The sequence below is a fragment of the Nerophis lumbriciformis genome, linkage group LG16 (genome assembly GCF_033978685.3).
Source record: "Nerophis lumbriciformis linkage group LG16, RoL_Nlum_v2.1, whole genome shotgun sequence".
Classification (NCBI taxonomy): Eukaryota; Metazoa; Chordata; class Actinopteri; order Syngnathiformes; family Syngnathidae; genus Nerophis; species Nerophis lumbriciformis.
The window spans coordinates 1,974,599-1,982,280 of NC_084563.2; the positions used below are offsets into that span (position 1 = coordinate 1,974,599).

General features: G+C 38.7%; 1 protein-coding gene across 3 annotated transcripts in view; it reads right to left on the reverse strand.

The window, feature by feature from the left end:
* The window catches only part of slc36a1 (solute carrier family 36 member 1), a 532,187-nt gene extending 525,667 nt beyond the window's left edge, over positions 1-6,520 (reverse strand). For all 3 annotated transcript variants that reach the window (XR_009816923.1, XM_061976518.1, XM_061976517.1), the window contains exon 1: positions 6,357-6,520. The gene's annotated coding sequence lies outside the window, so the exon portion shown is untranslated. The remainder of the gene's footprint in view (positions 1-6,356) is intronic.
* Positions 6,521-7,682: the final 1,162 nt, after the last annotated feature.

A 7,682-nucleotide genomic window follows, 5' to 3' on the forward strand; every position in this document is an offset into this window, starting at 1 on the left:
GGACTGGACTCTCTCACTATTATGTTAGATCCACTATGGACTGGACTCTCACTATTATGTTAGATCCACTATGGACTGGACTCTCACACTATTATGTTAGATCCACTATGGACTGGACTCTCACTATTATGTTAGATCCACTATGGACTGGACTCTCACACTATTATGTTAGATCCACTATGGACTGGACTCTCACACTATTATGTTAGATCCACTATGGACTGGACTCTCACACTATTATGTTAGATCCACTATGGACTGGACTCTCACTATTATGTTAGATCCACTATGGACTGGACTCTCACTATTATGTTAGATCCACTATGGACTGAACTCTCACATTATTATGTTAGATCCACTATGGACTAAACTCACACTATTATGTTAGATCCACTATGGACTGGACTCTCACACTATTATGTTAGATCCACTATGGACTGGACTCTCACTATTATGTTAGATCCACTATGGACTGGACTCTCACACTATTATGTTAGATCCACTATGGACTGGACTCTCACTATTATGTTAGATCCACTATGGACTGGACTCTCACACTATTATCTTAGATCCACTATGGACTGGACTCTCACACTATTATGTTAGATCCACTATGGACTGGACTCTCACACTATTATGTTAGATCCACTATGGACTGGACTCTCACACTATTATGTTAGATCCACTATGGACTGGACTCTCACACTATTATGTTAGATCCACTATGGACTGGACTCTCACTATTATGTTAGATCCACTATGGACTGGACTCTCACTATTATGTTAGATCCACTATGGACTGGACTCTCACACTATTATGTTAGATCCACTATGGACTGGACTCTCACACTATTATGTTAGATCCACTATGTAGTCTGGACTCTCACACTATTATGTTAGATCCACTATGGACTGGACTCTCACTATTATGTTAGATCCACTATGGACTGAACTCTCACTATTATGTTAAATCCACTATGGACTGGACTCTCACTATTATGTTAGATCCACTATGGACTGGACTCTCACACTATTATGTTAGATCCACTATGGACTGGACTCTCACAATATTATGTTCGATCCACTATGGACTGGACTCTCACACTATTATGTTAGATCCACTATGGACTGCACTCACACTATTATGTTAGATCCACTATGGACTGGACTCTCACACTATTATGTTAGATCCACTATGGACTGGACTCTCACTATTATGTTAGATCCACTATGGACTGGACTCTCACTATTATGTTAGATCCACTATGGACTGGACTCTCACTATTATGTTAGATCCACTATGGACTGGACTCTCACTATTATGTTAGATCCACTACGGACTGGACTCTCACTATTATGTTAGATCCACTATGGACTGGACTCTCACTATTATGTTAGATCCACTACGGACTGGACTCTCACTATTATGTTAGATCCACTATGGACTGGACTCTCACACTATTATGTTAGATCCACTATGGACTGGACTCTCACTATTATGTTAGATCCACTATGGACTGGACTCTCACGATTATGTTAGATCCACTATGGACTGGACTCTCACTATTATGTTAGATCCACTATGGACTGGACTCTCACTATTATGTTAGATCCACTATGGACTGGACTCTCTCACTATTATGTTAGATCCACTATGGACTGGACTCTCACTATTATGTTAGATCCACTATGGACTGGACTCTCACTATTATGTTAGATCCACTATGGACTGGACTCTCACTATTATGTTAGATCCACTATGGACTGGACTCTCACGATTATGTTAGATCCACTATGGACTGGACTCTCACTATTATGTTAGATCCACTATGGACTGGACTCTCACTATTATGTTAGATCCACTATGGACTGGACTCTCTCACTATTATGTTAGATCCACTATGGACTGGACTCTCACTATTATGTTAGATCCACTATGGACTGGACTCTCACACTATTATGTTAGATCCACTATGGACTGGACTCTCACTATTATGTTAGATCCACTATGGACTGGACTCTCACACTATTATGTTAGATCCACTATGGACTGGACTCTCACACTATTATGTTAGATCCACTATGGACTGGACTCTCACACTATTATGTTAGATCCACTATGGACTGGACTCTCACTATTATGTTAGATCCACTATGGACTGGACTCTCACTATTATGTTAGATCCACTATGGACTGAACTCTCACATTATTATGTTAGATCCACTATGGACTAAACTCACACTATTATGTTAGATCCACTATGGACTGGACTCTCACACTATTATGTTAGATCCACTATGGACTGGACTCTCACTATTATGTTAGATCCACTATGGACTGGACTCTCACACTATTATGTTAGATCCACTATGGACTGCACTCTCACTATTATGTTAGATCCACTATGGACTGGACTCTCACACTATTATCTTAGATCCACTATGGACTGGACTCTCACACTATTATGTTAGATCCACTATGGACTGGACTCTCACACTATTATGTTAGATCCACTATGGACTGGACTCTCACACTATTATGTTAGATCCACTATGGACTGGACTCTCACACTATTATGTTAGATCCACTATGGACTGGACTCTCACTATTATGTTAGATCCACTATGGACTGGACTCTCACTATTATGTTAGATCCACTATGGACTGGACTCTCACACTATTATGTTAGATCCACTATGGACTGGACTCTCACACTATTATGTTAGATCCACTATGTAGTCTGGACTCTCACACTATTATGTTAGATCCACTATGGACTGGACTCTCACTATTATGTTAGATCCACTATGGACTGAACTCTCACTATTATGTTAAATCCACTATGGACTGGACTCTCACTATTATGTTAGATCCACTATGGACTGGACTCTCACACTATTATGTTAGATCCACTATGGACTGGACTCTCACAATATTATGTTCGATCCACTATGGACTGGACTCTCACACTATTATGTTAGATCCACTATGGACTGCACTCACACTATTATGTTAGATCCACTATGGACTGGACTCTCACACTATTATGTTAGATCCACTATGGACTGGACTCTCACTATTATGTTAGATCCACTATGGACTGGACTCTCACTATTATGTTAGATCCACTATGGACTGGACTCTCACTATTATGTTAGATCCACTATGGACTGGACTCTCACTATTATGTTAGATCCACTACGGACTGGACTCTCACTATTATGTTAGATCCACTATGGACTGGACTCTCACTATTATGTTAGATCCACTACGGACTGGACTCTCACTATTATGTTAGATCCATTATGGACTGGACTCTCACAACTATTATGTTAGATCCACTATGGACTGGACTCTCACTATTATGTTAGATCCACTATGGACTGGACTCTCACGATTATGTTAGATCCACTATGGACTGGACTCTCACTATTATGTTAGATCCACTATGGACTGGACTCTCACTATTATGTTAGATCCACTATGGACTGGACTCTCTCACTATTATGTTAGATCCACTATGGACTGGACTCTCACTATTATGTTAGATCCACTATGGACTGGACTCTCACACTATTATGTTAGATCCACTATGGACTGGACTCTCACTATTATGTTAGATCCACTATGGACTGGACTCTCACACTATTATGTTAGATCCACTATGGACTGGACTCTCACACTATTATGTTAGATCCACTATGGACTGGACTCTCACACTATTATGTTAGATCCACTATGGACTGGACTCTCACTATTATGTTAGATCCACTATGGACTGGACTCTCACTATTATGTTAGATCCACTATGGACTGAACTCTCACATTATTATGTTAGATCCACTATGGACTAAACTCACACTATTATGTTAGATCCACTATGGACTGGACTCTCACACTATTATGTTAGATCCACTATGGACTGGACTCTCACTATTATGTTAGATCCACTATGGACTGGACTCTCACACTATTATGTTAGATCCACTATGGACTGGACTCTCACTATTATGTTAGATCCACTATGGACTGGACTCTCACACTATTATCTTAGATCCACTATGGACTGGACTCTCACACTATTATGTTAGATCCACTATGGACTGGACTCTCACACTATTATGTTAGATCCACTATGGACTGGACTCTCACACTATTATGTTAGATCCACTATGGACTGGACTCTCACACTATTATGTTAGATCCACTATGGACTGGACTCTCACTATTATGTTAGATCCACTATGGACTGGACTCTCACTATTATGTTAGATCCACTATGGACTGGACTCTCACACTATTATGTTAGATCCACTATGGACTGGACTCTCACTATTATGTTAGATCCACTATGGACTGGACTCTCACTATTATGTTAGATCCACTATGGACTGGACTCTCACAATATTATGTTAGATCCACTATGGACTGGACTCTCACACTATTATGTTAGATCCACTATGGACTGGACTCTCACTATTATGTTAGATCCACTATGGACTGGACTCTCACACTATTATGTTAGATCCACTATGGACTGGACTCTCACACTATTATGTTAGATCCACTATGGACTGGACTCTCACTATTATGTTAGATCCACTATGGACTGGACTCTCACTATTATGTTAGATCCACTATGGACTGGACTCTCACAATATTATGTTAGATCCACTATGGACTGGACTCTCACACTATTATGTTAGATCCACTATGGACTGGACTCTCACTATTATGTTAGATCCACTATGGACTGGACTCTCACACTATTATGTTAGATCCACTATGGACTGGACTCTCACTATTATGTTAGATCCACTATGGACTGGACTCTCACACTATTATGTTAGATCCACTATGGACTGGACTCTCACACTATTATGTTAGATCCACTATGGACTGGACTCTCACTATTATGTTAGATCCACTATGGACTGGACTCTCACACTATTATGTTAGATCCACTATGGACTGGACTCACACTATTATGTTCGATCCACTATGGACTGGACTCTCACTATTATTTTAGATCCACTATGGACTGGACTCTCACACTATTGTGTTAGATCCACTATGGACTGGACTCTCACTATTATGTTAGATCCACTATGGACTGGACTCTCACTATTATGTTAGATCCACTATGGACTAGACTCTCACTATTATGTTAGATCCACTATGGACTGAACTCTCACTATTATGTTAGATTCATTATGGACTGGACTCTCACTATTATGTTAGAACCACTATGGACTGGACTCTCACTATTATGTTAGATCCACTATGGACTGGACTCTCACTATTATGTTACATCCACTATGGACTGGACTCTCACACTATTATGTTAGATCCACTATGGACTGGACTCTCACACTATTATGTTAGATCCACTATGGACTGGACTCTCACACTATTATGTTAGATCCACTATGGACTGGACTCTCACACTATTATGTTAGATCCACTATGGACTGGACTCTCACACTATTATGTTAGAACCACTATGGACTGGACTCTCACACTATTATGTTAGATCCACTATGGACTGGACTCTCACACTATTATGTTAGATCCACTATGGACTGGACTCTCACACTATTATGTTAGATCCACTATGGGCTGGACTCTCACACTATTATGTTAGAACCACTATGGACTGGACTCTCACACTATTATGTTAGATCCACTATGGACTGGACTCTCACAATATTATGTTAGATCCACTATGGACTGGACTCTCACACTATTATGTTAGATCCACTATGGACTGGACTCTCACTATTATGTTAGATCCACTATGGACTGGACTCTCACACTATTATGTTAGATCCACTATGGACTGTACTCTCACACTATTATGTTAGATCCACTATGGACTGGACTCTCACTATTATGTTAGATCCACTATGGACTGGACTCTCACTATTATGTTAGATCCACTATGGACTGGACTCTCACTATTATGTTAGATCCACTATGGACTGGACTCTCACTATTATATTAGATCCACTATGGACTGGACTCTCACACTATTAACTAGGTACACATCTGCGGTCCTCTCCAAGGTTTCTAATTGTCATCCCATTTTATTGTGATTTTGGGATGATTTCTCTGTAATTAGAAGAATAATCCAGTGTGTTGTGAAGAAATATCAACATTGCGCAGTGTTTACATTGCAGACATGGTCTTATATGCCAAATAGAGTTAGAACTAAATAGGACTTAGGTGTAAAATGAGTCATTTAAACATGTTTGCTGTGACAGAGCGCGGACAAGATAAGACAAAAAGAGCAGCCTAGCAGACATTAGCCATCTTGGTGTGCGTCAACACGGAGCTACAACAGCGATGGACTTACCTCGCAGAAGCCGTCCGTCTCGTCTCTTGGCCCGGGTTGCTGCTTCCTGTTTTTTAGTCGGAGTAAGGTCGACAAATGTCCGCTTGTGTCATGTTTGTCGTCTTTCCCGGAGGGCGAAATCGCAGCGGCGGCGGTGAAGAGGAGGAGGACGCTATCGGCTTCTATTGGAGGCGGGGCCAGCCACCAAGTCACGTGAGACGAACCCGGAAGTACCCGGCTGTTGCCGGGGAAACGGATTTACAACTTTTTGAGTTTTTTTTTTATTGTTTTTAAAAAAAAAAATTATTTTTTTTTACATGTTCGATTTTCACTGTTCATAAAGAAAAAAACGTGTAATTTACAACGCACATGTCACGGTCCTCTTTGATAAGATAGTGTTTTTATAGTTATATGTAATAATATGTTACGACATGTTATCGTTTTTGATTTGTATGTCAAGCGTATTTTCCTGTTTATTTTTAATCTTTTTTTAACTAAAAAAAAACAAACCCAAAGCCTTCTTTTTTTTTTTTTTTTTTACAACATCTAAAAACGTGTTGATTCCCATTTTATATTTAATTTAACAACAAATTAAAATCCCCAATAAACACAAACGGTGGAAAAAAAGACCAAACGCCGCTTTTATTTTGAAAATAATAAAATTTTTCGTGTCAGATAATGAAAAAATATCTGTTTTTGGTCTCTTTTTTTTTCATTTCTGCAGCAGGGGCTTTTTACCGTGGATTAAAATGTTTGTATATGAAATTTAAGACGAAAATCAACCCATTTTTAAATGATTTAGGCCTACTTCCGGTTTTTGGCTTCGGAATATGACAAACACCCCTTTTGGTCTGTTTTTAATTTTTAATTGTATTTATTTTCCATTCATTCATTAATTTTTTATTTATCTCCTTCATTGATGTGCATTTTTGATCAATAGACACTCAAACTCTCACAACAAAACACACATTTACACACCTATGCTTGAGAAGGAACAGGATGAACAAAATCTTGTATTTCCTGCCCCCTTCAAAATAATAAGTAGTTAATGGATAGCCCAGATTCACAAGCATACAAACCAAACAAATACATCAAAATATAATGAAAACAAACAAAAAACACACCAAAAAAAACAACAAGTGCAAAACTTCATGAAGTACAAACTGAAAAAATAAATGTTTTTGTATGTTAAGTGTATTTTCCTGTTTATTTTTAATCTTTTTTTAACTTTAAAAAAACAAAAAAAAAAAAAAAAAAACCCAAAGCCTTCTTTTTCTAGAAACGTGTTGATTTTCATTTTTTTATTTAATTTAACAACAAATTAAAATCCCCAGTAAACACAAACGG